The 16,067-nt window shown below is 40.9% G+C and overlaps 1 protein-coding gene across 3 annotated transcripts in view; it reads left to right on the top strand.

Moving 5' to 3' along the window:
• LOC122554590 (F-box/WD repeat-containing protein 7-like) overlaps nt 1-16,067 on the top strand; it is a 163,288-nt gene that overhangs the window by 23,402 nt on the left and 123,819 nt on the right. Inside the window, exons 2-3 of one of the 3 annotated variants that reach the window (XR_006313036.1) lie at nt 3,718-3,837; nt 3,965-4,081. The exons of 1 other annotated variant lie outside the window; for it this stretch is intronic. The gene's annotated coding sequence lies outside the window, so the exon portion shown is untranslated. Of the gene's footprint in view, nt 1-3,717; nt 4,082-16,067 lie in introns of those variants that run through there. One more of the 3 variants, XR_006313035.1, reaches the window with a different exon arrangement.

Raw genomic sequence — 16,067 nt, 5'->3', positions numbered from 1 at the left:
TGATGACTTGCAACGTGCATTTAATTTGAGACTTTACTCCAGTTTCTCAAACCAGCACGATGAATTAATTTTTTCCAATTTAGAGCATTTTATGGTGTTCAAATTATTCAACAATGAATAATTATCTGCACAACATTCCATGGGAAAACAATCCATATTGCACCAAATGTGCAACATATCAACTAATATATTTGATGTTCACACACACACTTGTCTCCATCACGGTTCATATTTTAGTAGCTAGTAGTTTTATTAATTTTTGGAAAAAAAGTTAACTTCTGAAGCTAATAGGAAAATTAGTTTTGTTTTGGAATAATGTGGGCTGTGAGCGATTTAAAGATGGAACATCTAGCACCTCTTTTTATATATGCAAAAATTTTTAAACTTGTCCTTCGTTTGTTTATATATTTGTCCAGAGCTTCAAACTGAGAACCTGGTCTAGTTCAAGTGCATGCTTATTTGAGTTCAATTAAGCTCTAGTTTCTTAATTTCACAGTCTCTTCAGTTATGCTATATCACTGTGGGAATCAACTACAGTTAACAGGACAGAGGAACATACTGTAATATGGGATGGTTGATTTAAGTTATTCCACATCTACTGGCTTAATATTTAAACTAATATATTCAAAAACCCTCTCAAATCTGGCTCTCACTTTTTAAAGGAGAAAGTGAGGTCTGCAGATGCTGGAGATCAGAGCTGAAAATGTGTTGCTGGAAAAGCGCAGCAGGTCAGGCAGCATCCAGGGAACAGGAGAATCGACGTTTCGGGCATAAGCCCTCCTGAAGAAGGGCTTATGCCCGAAACGTCGATTCTCCTGTTCCCTGGATGCTGCCTGACCTGCTGTGCTTTTCCAGCAACACATTTTCAGCTCTCACTTTTTAAATTCTACTTATGTACCTAATCCATGGGCAGACAGTAAATACAGTAACTATCACCAGAGAAAAGGTACTAGCAAAACTAATTGAGCTAAATGCCAGTAAGTCCTCTGGATCTGACAGGATGGAAGCTTGGATGTTAAGAGAAAGCGACAAAGATGGTGGTTGTAGTCTTCAAAGGATCTTTATATTTGGGGAAATACCCTACAGAATAACCGGTCAAAAACTGCCAATGCCCCACACACACTGAAAATGTGAAGGAGACAAAAACTAACAACTTTGTAGGAGGTGGGGGGTGTTAACAATATTGGAAAAATTGGCTGTTGTGAAGGGTTTAATAAAGCATTTAGAGATACTTAATCAGGTAGAGTCAGTACAACTTCATGAATGGGAAATCATGCCTGTGAAATGTATTAGAATTCTTTTTTGAGGAGGTCACAAGCAGGGTAGGTAAAGAAGAAACAATAGGTGTAATAGATTTTCAAAAGGAGTTTGATAAGCTACTGAAGGGAAGTTTACATAAGATAAGAGCTCATGGTGTATTAGCATGGTTAGAAGATTGGCTAACTAATAGAATTGGGATAAAGCAGGATGATAGCTGTAACTAATGGAATGCCACAAGGATCAGTGCTGGGGTCATAATTATTTACAATGTATTAATGACTTGGTGAATGCATTCGTTTTGATTATCCCAAATTTATAGGTGACCCATTTGGGTGGGAAGGCAAGTAGAGGCAGTAGAGTAGGATGCTCCAGCAAGAGCTCCTCTGCTCCACCTGTTCTTCTTTTCTCCCCATCTCCCAGCCTCTGAAGCAGGGTTGGCAGTCAGCGGGGATGCTGGTGGCCTGGAGTGCGGATGCTGGTGGCGAGCAGGCTGTGGCAGCAGCTAGCGGTTAGCCTACATAGAGGCCCGCCGCACTGGTCTGCTGTGGAGCGAGACTGATGTTTGTCGTTTGAACTTTGGTTCTTGTTTTTGAGCTATGGTTATACAGTGTATAGCTATAATGTAACATTTTTTTTCCCCCGCATTTCTCTATTCTGTAATTAAGGATTGTATCTAGGTAGCTTGTACTTAAGTCACTACTTACAGCACCATCTTACAAACTTTGTGTTTACTAATTTGAGCACGTGACAATAAAGCTAATTCAATTCAATAGTGTGAATGACTGACTATGTACAGAAGGAAAAAGAGAGCTTAATTGAGTAGGCAAAAATTTTACAGATGTAATGTAGGGGAGTAAAGTTCTTTGGCAGGAAGAATCGAAGAGGTGAATATTATTTGAATGGAGATAGACTGCCTGTAGATAGCTGAAGTACTCAGGAATTTGGGGGTCCTTGTGAATGAATCGCAAAGCTAAGATCCACATTCAGCAGGTAATAGGGAAGGTAAATGGAATGTTGGCCTTTATTTTGAAGGGAATGGAATATAATTTTAGGGAGGTTTTGCTGAAAGTGTACAAGCATTAGTCAGACCACATCTGGAATACTGTGAACAGTTTTGTTTCCTTATTTAGGAAAAGATATACTGTCACTGGAGGCAGTCCAGAGAAGGTAGATTAGGTTGCTCCTGGGTATAGAGAGATTTTCCTATGAGCAGAGGTTGAGGAGGTTGGGCCTGTACTCCTTGGAGTTGAAAACATAGGATTTTTTTTGTGGCTTGATGGTGGTTAGTAAGAAGTTATATCCCCTTGTGGGAGAACTACAGAGCATAATTTCAGAATGTGTTACCCATTTATGACAGATGAAGATTTTTTTTTGTGGGTGATGAATCTGTGGGATTATTTATCACCGATATCTTTTGGAAGTAGAGTTGTTAAGTATACTCAACTGACAGATTTTTAACCAGTAAGAGAATTGAGGGTTATGGGGTTAAGACAGGTGGAGTAAGGATTCTCAGATCAGCCAAATTATAGGAACAGAGGTAAGCCATTTAGCCCGTTTTTGAGTCTGCTGTGTCATTTAATGAGATCATGGCTGAAGACAGTTTTCCTTCCCTAAAATGCGTTATTGAACCAGATGGGCTTTTACAACAATCGACAATGGCTTCATGGTAATTGAAATTGAAATTGTGATTGCAGATTTTTATTGAATTCAAATTCTACCATCTGCCATGGTTGGAATCAAAGCCAGGTCCCTGACCATTACCTGGTTCTCTGGGTTTCTAATCCAACAAATAATACTCAACACCACCACCTTCCCAAAAAAAACTGAATCTATCTTTACCAAAAGCTATTCAGTTCTTCATTGCATTGTACCCTATTTGCATACAAAAGTTCATAATATTGTCAAACTCATTGATTTATTGTTTGCAGCCATATGGACTAATAGGGATGAAAGATTGTACAATGATATTTTTAGTCAGTCTACTAAATGCCCATTTTTCTTATAAATCAATAAGGAGGAATGTAGTAGTGATGTAATTTAGAGGCCTGGGCTAATTTTCTTGGGATGTGTGTTCTAGTTCCATTATGGCAGACAGTGAAATGTGAATTCCAGTACAATCTAGAAATAAAAGCTAGTCAAATAGTAACCACTGTTGATTTACCTTAAAATTCTATTTGATGTATTAATGTATCTAGGGAAGGAAGTCTGCTTTTTATGCTGTTTTGAAGACTAGCATTAGAAATTTTCAATTGTTAAAATGGGGTCATATTAAAGAATAATTTGGGAAGTGCTGAGCTATAGTACTTCAACTTTTGTTGAACTTCAAGAACTGTTAAAGCGAGACCTCCTGCTTGTACTGTTGGATGCTGTTCCTGTGGCATGCAGTTGTTTTCTGATGCAAGAATCACTTCAATTCACAATCGTTACTTGTACTGTACTTTTCCATTTTTTTTTCAGCTCATGCTGCCTGTCTGTGGACTTCACTACTTAGCCCTCATCCTGAATATTGAACTAAATGTGAAGCTTGAGTGGCTTTTCCTGACCATCCCAAAATTGTCACATCCCTCCATCCATAAGGTCCTCAGGAATATTTATCACTCAAGTAACCATTTTGGGAAATTTGCCTTGGTATGATATATTTGACAGAACTGTTTTGATCACTCAGTGCCACCATCTAACTTTTAAAAAAAATTCTGTTCCTCAGGATCTCTTTAATAAACAATACATGAAAACTTGAGATGTAAGGCCCCTTCTATCACCTCTGGGACACCCGGACCAACTAACCCAGCCACCCCGTGGCTCAACACTTCAACTCCCCCTCCCACTCCACCAAGGACATGCAGGTCCTTGGACTCCTCCATCGCCAGTCCATAGCAACACGACGGTTGGAGGAAGTGCGCCTCATCTTCTGCCTAGGAACCCTCCAACCACAAGGGATGAACTCAGATTTCTCCAGTTTCCTCATTTCCCTCCCCCCACCTTGTCTCAGTCAAATCCCTCGAACTCCGCACCGCCTTCCTAACCTGCAATCTTCTTCCTGACCTCTCTGCCCCCATCCCACTCCGGCCTATCACCCTCACCTTGACCTCCTTCCACCTATCGCATTTCCAACGCCCCTCCCCCAAGTCCCTCCTCCCTACCTTTTATCTTAGCCTGCTGGACACACTTTCCTCATTCCTGAAGAAGGGCTTATGCCCGAAACGTCGATTCTCCTGCTCCTTGGATGCTGCCTGACCTGCTGCACTTTTCCAGCAACACATTTTCAGCCCTTCTATCAAGCCTGTAAAGGACTTTGGGAGGGATGTGGAAAGACATGAGTTAATATGTGCATTGCTCTGAGAGCTGGCACAAACAGATTGGATGAAATGGCTCAAACAGTTGCTGCAATGTATTTTAATAGAACTGTCAGTGCTTCTAAAATAGCTGGAGTAAGGAATCTTGCATGGCATTATACATGTCATTGTTGACTGACTAAGGCTCTTGTCATTGCTAAAGCTAAAGATGGTAGTACTTCTGTTTGTCTTTGTCTTTGTATTAATCTTCATTACTTTGGTTTCACTGGTACCTTTATTCACAATCTGTCCCAAATTCTCTAAGTACTAGCATCTTCAAATTCTGGAAAGAGTCTGCAACTAGGACACCAGGACACTACAGAAGGCATCAACCTGGATCTTCTGACCCAAACTACCTCTCTACCACAAAACCCTTTTTGATTTTATGTATTCTGGCACAAGTGAATTCTACTTTAATACTCATCCATCTGCATATAAGTATACATAATTAAAGTGTAATTAACAAGTGTACCTTTTGAGAAATGACCAGTGACTGAACCTGTTCAGTCCAAAGATCTGTATATGTTTGAAATATTTGTGAATTGTGCTCATTGTTGATTTCAAACACTGTCTTTGTTCTTTTGAATTATACTTGTCTATGCTCTGGTGTTTTTTCCCTGTTGAATGATTAATTTTATGGGTGCAATTCTGTGCTGAACAATATGTAATCTCACTCGTTGTAGAGATTTTGTGTAGCTCATGTTAGTTGTAGGATGAAGATTCATTTGTTATCTATTCAGTGCACTCCTCAGTCTGTCAAATTTTCAAAGTATTTTCTCCTATTCCATAATATATTTACTTCAACCAGCCTTAGAATTAAGGAGGAAACAAAAAAGGTTACACGGATGCCACTTTCTGACAAAATTCAGTGAATACAATGCCCTCCAATTGAGCTTGAGTATTTGTGCATACAAGACAAATAAAAATTGTAAGATTGGAGGTTGAGGGGCCGTGGGGGTAGGATAAACTGGATAATATTTTTCCAAACTAAAGTGTACCATCATAGGTCAGCATGTTTTCTTGTTTACATAAATCTTGCAATCTGGTAAGGCTGCTTCATATTGCATTTTTCAAAATAGGTCAAGGTGGGGTGGATTGTCATCTTTTGGTTCAAGACTTTTAGCTTTAGAAATGTGTTTACAAATTGTCTAATAGTAAAAGGCAATTATAAATCTTTGATTTAAGTCAGGAACCTATTTTCTCTCATTTCAGTATTGGTGTTCTTTTGACTGTCAATGCCATGTCCTGAGCCTGATTTAATAATTATGACGACATTGTTTTCCCAGCTCTTCACTTGTCACTTTCCTATACCAAGTGTGTTATCTTGAAACCTGACTCCCACCAAACAAGATGAGGGGAGACAGATAAGTGCCACGTATAGAGGTAATGATCATATTGTTAATGTAGAATGAAAGTTGGTTAAAATGTGATTTACAGTATCAGCAGGGACAGTGTAAGTAGGGCCCTGGAATCCCCCCCCCCTCCCCCCCCCCCCCCCCCCCCCATAATGGCTGTTTAATCCAAGATGGAATTCTCTCTCTCTCTTTTTCCTCCTCCATTTGAGAAATGTTGAATGACGTCATTGGTTTGGCCAAAAAAACAGTATTTTTCTTACGTAATATAAATGGGTGTTGATGTGTCAGTTAAAGATTAATGGTCCTGTAGACTATGAGAAATAGGAGCAGAATTAGGCCCATCGAGTCTGCTCAGCCATTCAATTATGGCTGATTTGTTTCTCCACCCCATTCTTTTGTCTTTTCTCTGTAATCTTTGATCCCCTTCTCATAAAGAGTTTATGTATTAGTCGTGAAGACTCAATGACTTGACCTCCACATTGCTACAGAACAATGAGTTCCACAAATGCACCACCTTGTGAAGAAATTCCTCCTCCTCATTTTCTAAAGGGTTGTCCCTTGACTGAGGCTGTGCACTTCAGTCTTAGTCTTTCCTAGTGGAAACAACTTCTCCATATCCACTCTATCCAGGCCTCTCAGTATTCTGTACATTTTAATCCAATTTTCCCCCCATATCCTTCTAAATTACATTAAGTACAGACCAGGAGTCCTCAACCCCACTCCTAATATGTCAAGCCCTTCATCCTTAGGATCATTCTTGTGAACCTCCTCTGGACTGCCTTCCAAGGCCAGTGCATCCTTCCTTAGGGATAGGACTGCTCTCAGTATTCCACATGACCAGTGCCTTGTGTACCCTTGGCAGCACATCTCTGCTGTTGTATTCTAGTCCTCTTGAAATGAATGCAAGCATTGTATTTGCCTTCCTAATTGTAAACAGAATCTGCATGTAACCTTAAAAAAACATAAGCTAGGACTCCCAAGGCCCTTGTATTGCAGGTTCCAAAGCCTTTCCCCATTTAGAAAGTAGCCTATAACCACCTCTTAATACTGAAGTGTGTAATGTTACACTTTCCCATGTTAAATTCCATCCACCTCTTTGCCCTTTAGCCTGACCAAATCCTTCGGCAGCCTCCCTGCTTCCCCAATACTCTGCCCCTCCACCTATCTTTGTGTCATATGTAAGCTTAACAACAATGCCCTCAGTTCCATTGTCTATATTGTTACTTATAGCTTGAATAGTTGTCTTAGCATTGATCTCTGTGGAACTCCACTGGCTACTATCCCTAACTATATATCCAGCACTTTCTTCCCAGACTCTGCTTTCTACCAGTCAGCCAGTCCTCTGTTTATGCCAGCATCTTGCCCTCAAGTCATGGACAACAAAAACAGAAGTTGTTGGAAAGGCTCAGCAGGTCTGGCAGCATCTGTGAAGAGCAGTTAATGTTTTTGGTCCAGTGACCCTGTCTCACAATGCAAAACCATGGGCTCTTACCTTTATTTAGCAGCTTCCTGCTCAGCACCTTGTCAAAAGTCCTCCGGAAATCCAAAAAGATCATGTCCATTGCTCTTCTTTTTCTAGCTTGCTCGTTAACCTCTTCAAAGATATCTAATAGATGTTTCAGGCATGACCTCCCCTTGATGAAATCATTCTAAGTCAGTGCTATTTTACCATGCATTTCCAAGTATTTCATGTTCTCCACCGTTAATAATGAACTGACCTATAATCTTCTGCCTGCCTGCCTCCCTCCTTAAAAGGGATCTTACATTGGCCATTTTCCAGTTCTCTAGGGCCCTCCCTGACTCCAGTGATTCTTGAAGGATCACTACCAGCAATCTCTGCAGCTATGTCCTTGAGAACCCTGGGGTGTAGTTCATCAGTCATAGAGATGTACAGCACGGGAATAGACCCTTCGGTCCAATCCGTCCATGCCGACCAGATATCCCAACCCAATCTAGTCCCACCTGCCAGCACCCGGCCTATATCCCTCCAAGCCCTTCCTATTCATATACCCATCCAAATGCCTTTTAAATGTTGCAATTGTACCAGCCTCCACCACTTCCTCTGGCAGCTCATTCCATACCTGTACCACCCTCTGTGAGAAAACGTTGCCCCTTAGGTCTCTTTTATATCTTTCCCCTCACCCTAAACCTATGCTCTCTAGTTCTGGACTTCCCGATCCCCCTGTACAGCCACAACATGACCTTCCAACTCCTGTACTCAATACTCTGACCAATAAAGGAAAGCTGCCTTCACTATCCTATCTACCTGCAACTTCACTTTCAAGGAGCTATGAACCTGCACTCCAAGGTCTCATTGTTCAGCAACAGTCCCTAGGACCTTACCATTAAGTGTGTATGTCCTGCTAAGATTTGATTTCACAAAATGCAGCACCTCGCATTTATCTGAATTAACCTCCATCTGCCACTTGGCCCATTAGCCCATCTGGTCAAGATTCTTTTGTAATCTGAGGTAACCCTCTTCGTTGTTCACTACACCTCCAATTTTGGTGTCATCTGCAAACTTACTAACTGTACCTCTTAAGCTCACATCCAAATCATTTATGTAAATGACAAAACGTAGAGGACCCAGCACCCATCCTTGTGGCATTCCACTGGTCACAGGCCTCCAGTCTGAAAAACAACCCTTCACCCCCACCCTCTGTCTTCTACCTTTGAGCCAGTTCTGTATCCAAATGGCTAGTTCTCCCTGTATTCCAGGAGATCTAATCTTGCTAATCAGTCTCCCATGGAGAACCTTCTCAAACACCTTACTGAAGTCCATATAGATCACATCTACCGCTCTGCCCTCATCAATCTTCTTTGTTACTTCTTCAAAAAACTCAAATCAAGTTTGTGAGACATGATTTCCCTTGCAGAAAGCCACGTTGACTATCCCTAATCAGTCCTTGCCTTTCCCAATACATGTACATCCTGTCCCTCAGGATTCCCTCCAACAACTTGCCCACCACAGAGGTCAGGCTCACTGATCTATAGTTCCCTGGTCTGTGTGATTTATCTAACTTCAGACCTTTCAGCTTCTCTAGCACCTTTTCATTAGTGATGGCACTACGCTTAGCTCTGTCACTAATCTCTTGATGTTCTGATATGCCATTGGTGTCTTCCATCGTGAAGACTGCAAAGTATTCATTCAATTCCTCTGCCTATAGTGGACATTGAAGAGGATTATCTGAGATTGAAAAGGGATTTTAATCAATTTGATCAATGGGCTGAGGAGTAGCAGATGGAATTTAATTTGGATAAATGCGCGGTATTGCATTTTGGTACGAGGAACAAGGGCAGGACTTATACAGTTAATGGTAGGGACCTGGGTAATCTTGTCAAACAGAACTAGAGGTTCAGGTACTTCTTTAAAAGCTGTGTCACAGGTAGGGTGGTTAAGGTGTTTAGCACACTTGCCTTCTTTGCTTAGACCTTTTGAGTTGAGGAGTTGGGATGTCATGTTGAGGTTGTACAGGATGTTGGTGTGGTCACTTTTGGAGTGCTGTATACAGTTCTGGTTGCCCTCCTAGAGGAAGGATATTGTTAAATTGGAAAGGGTTCAGAAAAGGTTTACGAGGATGTTGCTGGGATAGGAAGGTTTGAATTATAAAGAATAGGCTGTGACTTCGTTCACTGGAGCATAGGAGATTGAGAGGTGACGTTACAGAGACTTATAAAATCATGAAGGACATAGATAAGGTGACAGAAAAGTTTTTTTCCCTAGGATAAGGGAATTCAAAACTGGAGGGCATAATTTTAAGGTGAGGAGAAAGATTTAAAGGGGACCTGAGGGGCCACCTCATCAGAAGATGGTTCGTTTGTGGAATGAATTGCCTGAGGAGGTGGTAGATGCAAGTACAGTTCGAACATTTAAAATACCTTTTTGGACAAGTACATGAATAGGAAAGGTTTAGAGAGATATGGGCCAAATGCAGGCAAATATGACTCGTTTCGTGGAAACTTGGTTGGCATGGACTAGTTGGACCTAAGGGTCTATTTCTGTGGCTATAACTCTGACCGATACTACTTCTCCAGGCGCCTTTCCAGCAGTCCAATGTCCACTCTTGCCTCATTCTCTCCTTTTTTATAATCTAATAAAACTGTTGCAGTCTTTTATATTATTAGCTAGCTCGCCCTTGTATAGAATCATAGAATCCCTACAGTGTGGAAACAGGTCCTTCGGCCCAACAAGTCCACATCGATCCTCCAAAGAGTAACCCACCCAGACCGTTCTCTGAACCTATACTCTACATTTACCCCTAACTAATGCACCTGACCTGCACATCCATGAACACTATGGGCAATTTAGTATGGCATATTCACCTAAACTGCACATCTTTGGATTTTGAGAGGAAACCGGAGCATCCTGCAGCGAACCCATGCAGACACTGGGCGAATGTGCAAACTCCAAACAGATGGTCGCCCGAGGCTTGAATCGAAGCAGTGTCCCTGGTGGTGTGAAGCAACAGTGGTAACCACTGAGCCACTGTATTTCATCTTATTCCACCCTCCCTCCACCACCCATAGCTTTTTTTTAAAGTTGTCTTTTGCTGCTTTTTTTTTTGAAGGGTTCCCATTTATCTTCACCAGATTGTGTGCTTTTTCTTGTCAGCCACTGCTGCCTCCTTCCCTTAGAATGTTTCTTCTTCCTTGTGATGATTTCCTGCTGTGCCTGCCGAATTGACCCCAGAGATTTCTGCCATTGCTGTTCCACACTCTTTGCTGCTTGGCTTCTCTTCCAATCAACCCTGGCCAGATCTTTCCTCATGCCTTTGTACTTATTCAATTGTAATACTGTTACATCTAATTCAAGCCTCTGTCTCAACTGCATGGTGAATTCTATCACCTTATGATCACTGCTGTCTAGGATTTCTTCACCTTAAGCTCTCTGAGTCTGCATCATCTGTGGGCGGCACGGTGGCACAATGGTTAGCACTGCTGTCTCACAGCGCCAGAGACCCGGGCGACTGACTGTGTGGAGTTTGCACGTTCTCCCCATGTCTCCGTGGGTTTCCTCCGGGTGCTCCGGTTTCCTCCCACAGTCCAAAGATGTGCAGGTCAGGTGAATTGACCATGCTAAATTGCCCATAGTGTTAGGTAAGGGGTAGATGTAGGGGTATGGGTGGGTTGCGCTTCGGCGGGGCGGTGGAGACTTGTTGGGCCGAAGGGCCTGTTTCCACACTGTAAGTAATCTAATCTAATCTAGTACACATCGGGTCAATGGTCAGTCATTTTTTGTGATATTTCAGTTTATAATGCTAGCTGATGTTAGTACTGGGCAGGTCAGATCCAAGACTGAAATCTGAGAGGGCATTTTCTAAAAAAAACTACTTTCACTGAAACACAGGTATGCAGTATGGAAGATTTGATTTTAATGATGAAACAAGGTATGCAAAATAAATGAAGATAACATCAAACAGTTTACATAAATCACAATTTTAAATATTTTAAATTATCAAAATATAATCCCATCTATCCAAACACCACAACTTTATCAAACTGGAACAGCAGAGAGTGTTGCCATTTCTGTCACGTCTATAGGTTTGACTTAGTGGTTTTTTTCCCATTTTTGGTCTTGAAAATTTGTTTGCCTGCCTTCATTACTGACAACTGAGTTTAAACTTTCTTAGCTTCAAATGACCCCTTCGGGGTTCTACCTAAACACCTTAGGCTGGACCCTTAAGACACTTGCGCTAAGGTGGTGTGTTTCCTAACTGTTATAAACAAACTCCTTTGCCCAGGAGAAATTGTTTCATGCATGTAAGCTCCATCGAGACTTCTATGATCTGAACCTAAAAGCTTTTCAAGCTGTTTTTAATTCTTCTAAGCAGAAAGCAAGTTAATGGCTTCAAAGCTTACTGTGTCCAATTATAAAATACGCTCAATGCAAGCAAATTCCCATTATCAAAAACTGTGTGGTGCTGGAAAAGCACAGCCAGTCAGACAGCATCCGAGGAGCTGGAGAGTCGACATTTCGAGCATAAGCCCTTCAGGAATCTTCCTCAGTCCTGTCTTTCTCCAAATCTCCTTTATCAGTCCAGGAGCATGCATACTCATACTGGTTCAAAAAAGTGTCCTCAAACTTTGACAAGATGATCACTAAATCCCCTTTGTATACACAGACCCAAACGCACTTAGCACCAGTGCAAAATCTGCACAAAAAATGATTAAATATATATAAACCACAATTTATATCATTCTTTTATTTGAACTGGATGGATAAATCTCAAATTAACACCAAAGAAAAGTATTCAATGAAAGATTTTAAAAGCCTTTTTGAAGGCGTTATTGGTTTGAGCATGTGATCGATGTCACTAGGAAAGTGGTTGTTTAGTTTAGGAGGGAAAAACAAGGAAAAGACAGAAATATGGATGAATGCACTGATTTTTTTTTTAAACTTCAAATTTGGTTCCATGTGGTTCTAATTCCGCGAAAGTAGGTGATTACAACAATTTTTATTTCCATTAGGTTTGTACAATCAGATGAAATAAATTGAATTTTATGTAGAAAGGTAATAAAGCTGTTGCAAAGCATTCAGAATGACTGGGATTATGCTAAAGATATAATTATAGGGAATGACTTTATTATATGAACAATTTTCATTGAAGCAAAGCAGGCTAACAGATTAACATGTTAGGTTTGAGAGTGAGTAGACAAATACTATCTCGATGTGTTAGTCATGAAAAATTAATTTTTTGAAGTTATTCTGAGGAGGGAAGGTTATTGGAACATGGAATGGTCCAACAGTTTTGGTTAAAAACAAGGACTGCAGATGCTGGAAACCAGATTCTAGATTAGAGTGGTGCTGGAAAAGCACAGCAGTTCAGGCAGCATCCAACAGTTTTGGGCAGAGGCCACCGCTTCTAAGTGAAAATTGTATAAATGTGACAGCAAAGAATACAGCTAGTAGGGACAGAGCAAGGCTGTGGGAAGAATATTTTTAAGCGTTTCTGCCCTAGTAGTTTACCTGGGCAAAAGTGAAGGTTAAATTTTTTTTTGTTACTTGCATTACCATAATAAATGTGGGTAAATGATTTTTATAGGTATGCAAGCTAAATGGTTATTTCCATTTTATTGGATACTTTTAAATGTTAATGGGTGTTTTAGTGGAGTAAATGTTTGGCATTGAAGTTAATGGAATTAGTTCTGCTTTGTAGATTACAGCACAGTAATTGAACTGGTTATTTAATAGATCATTATTAGCAAGTTAGCATTGTTTTGCAATAATCTGGCTTTACACTAGTCTCTCTGACACCATAGTAATACTAAAGGTCGATATCTGGCTTTGTGAACTCTAACTAGATTTAAATTTCTTTAATTCAACAGTTTGCTTAAAATTAGAATGTATGATATGCAAATAGACTTCATGTTTGTCATGCAGAGCAAATGTATTTAATTTAAAAGTTATTTAATTAGTATCTCTTGAATATAAAATATCCATTGCAAATGCATGAAAAACTTTGAAGATGACCTTTTAAAGGAGTGCTTATAGGAAATCAAAATGAAAAAAGGGTGGTGCAGTGGCTCTGTGGTTGGTGCTGCTGCCTCACAACACCAGAGATCCAGGTTTGATTCAACCTTTGGGCGACAATCTGTCTGGCGTTTGCACATTCTTCCCGTATCTGCATGGGTTTCCTCCCACAGAGGTGCAGGTTAGGTGGATTAGCCATGTTAAATTGCCCATTGTGTACAGGGATGTGTAGGTTAAGTGGATTAGCCATGGGAAATGCAGGGTTGTAGGAATGGAGTAGGGGAATAGGTCTGGGTGGGATGCTATTCAGAGGGTCAACGGGCTGAACAGCCTGCTTCCATACGGTAGGGATTCGATGAAATCTGTCATAGGTACATGACCATTCATGGTTAGCAATTCCATTTTGATTAACCTTCTATTGTCTTGGTAGGTTGACAATGCAGTTGTTGACCAATAATAATCCATCTCAAGCAACAAAAGTGCACACATTAGAGCAAACAGGATGTGGTGAGGTAGGTCGAATTTCAACACTGAAAAGGCATCTGGATGGATATATGAATAGGAAGGATTTAGAGGGATATAGGCCAAATGCTGGCAAATGGGATGAGATTAATTTAGGTATCTGGTTGGCGTGGCTGAGTTGGACCGAAGGGTCTGCTTCCATGCTATATGACTCTGACTCTAAATGCCTCAACCATGCTGTGTTAACTCAAAATCATTAGAATTACTCAGTTTTTCCTTCAGATTTTAACCACTAAAGTGAAAAAACCAATGCAGGTGTTCCGTTTGAGTAGAGTTCAGGAAATCATAATTCTGCTCTGAGAACTGTGAACAACTGTGATAAATTGTATCACAGCAGTTGAGACCATCCAGGACATTATAAAGGAATTTCGGCGGCACGGTGGCACAGTGGTTAGCACTGCTGCCTCACAGCGCCAGAGACCCGGGTTCAATTCCCGACTCAGGCGACTGTCTGTGTGGAGTTTGCACGTTCTCCCCGTGTCTGCATGGGTTTCCTCCGGGTGCTCCGGTTTCCTCCCACAGTCCAAAGATGTGCAGGTCAGGTGAATTGGCCATGCTAAATTGCCCGTAGTGTTAGGTAAAGGGGTAAATGTAGGGGAATGGGTGGGTTGCGCTTCGGCGGGTCGGTGTGGACTGGTTGGGCCGAAGGGCCTGTTTCCACACTGTAAGTAACCTAATCAAAAGTGTTCTAAGCAAAGTAGTCCACAACATTCTTAAATTAGTTTGCCCTATCTCACGATATAAATGAATCATTAAAATTCCAATGTCCAGGTCTGTATCTTTGTCAAACTAACTCTTCATTTGGCCATACCCTCCCAAGTTTAATTGGAATGCATCTTAGTTTATGTATAAAACATCATATCTACCCACCTTCAGTGGAAGAGGTAACTAATGCAACGACACGCAAGCATAAAGTGAGGAAAATTCCAAAGCCATGGTTGTTTTAAATTACATAGTCTTATCTCCAAATATATTGTTTTCAGAAAGCATCTTTTATATTCATAGGTCAGCATTTAATACCCATCCTTAATTGCCCAGAGGGCAGTTAAGAGTCAACCACATAATTGTGTCTGGAGTCGCATGTTGGCTCGACCAGGTAAGGTTGGCAGTTTCCTTCCCTGAAGGACACTAATGAACTAGGTGGGTTTTTTTTTTTACAGTCAGCAATGGACTAAAGGTCATCATCTTGTAATTCCAGATTTTTATTGAATTTAAATTCCATCTTTTGCCATGGGTGGAATTTGAGCCAATGTCTCCAGACATTAACTGGGTCTCCAGATTAATAGTCCAATGATAATACCGCAAATCCATTGCCTCCCCACTTTATCTGGTTACATTCAAATGTAAGCCATATTGGCTTAGATCTTCCTGAAACCAGATGGTTAGAGACTAGACATGACATAACTCCAAAGGTGTGTTGGGACTCCTGAGGCACTTAAATATATGGGAATTGTCAAAAAGTTTAAACTTCTAGGCAAATACCCTATATTAAATTATCCAACTGACAGTTATGTAACTTATGGGTAGCTGCACAACCAGCACTCTCTCCTCTGCTCCTGCCCCCTGACCCCACTTCATACCCCAACTCCTTCGCAAACTGTCAGAAGCCCCCTTACTCCTTTGACCTTACTCCAGTATCTGCCCATTCTCACCCCCCCCCCAATAGAAACTTTTCCTCTGGGTGGCTAAACATTGTTAAGGCCATTGAGAACATTAAGGTTCTGGAGAAGTGAAAACCAAACCTGTGGATCTCTTAAGTAAATTCAAATCTGCTTTGGGAATCCTGAAGCTGCTGGTGAAACTCAGAACTGGAGTTCCAATAACAGTTACTGAACTCTATGCTAACTCTGTTGTCTCTCCACAGATGCTGCCAGACATGCTGAATTTCTCCAGCAGTTTGTTTTTTGTTCCTGTGGATTTCCTTTTGATCAAATCATGTTAATAGATTTTAAAAAATTAGTGGCTAAATTCTCAGGAGCTGAAATTTTACCTGAGGAAGGTCTGAGCTTTGAAAGACTTTGGGTAAAGTTTGTGCATGTGCTGAAAGGATGGCCAAGTAAATCTGAAGTATATCAATTTGCAAATTGTAATGTGTGGTCTGTATTTAGTCGGTTAATCCCTGTTTAG

The sequence above is a fragment of the Chiloscyllium plagiosum genome, chromosome 1, assembly GCF_004010195.1.
Source record: "Chiloscyllium plagiosum isolate BGI_BamShark_2017 chromosome 1, ASM401019v2, whole genome shotgun sequence".
NCBI lineage: Eukaryota > Metazoa > Chordata > Chondrichthyes > Orectolobiformes > Hemiscylliidae > Chiloscyllium > Chiloscyllium plagiosum.
Note: the sequence above shows the minus strand (reverse complement) of the source record. Positions and strands in the feature narration are given on the sequence as shown.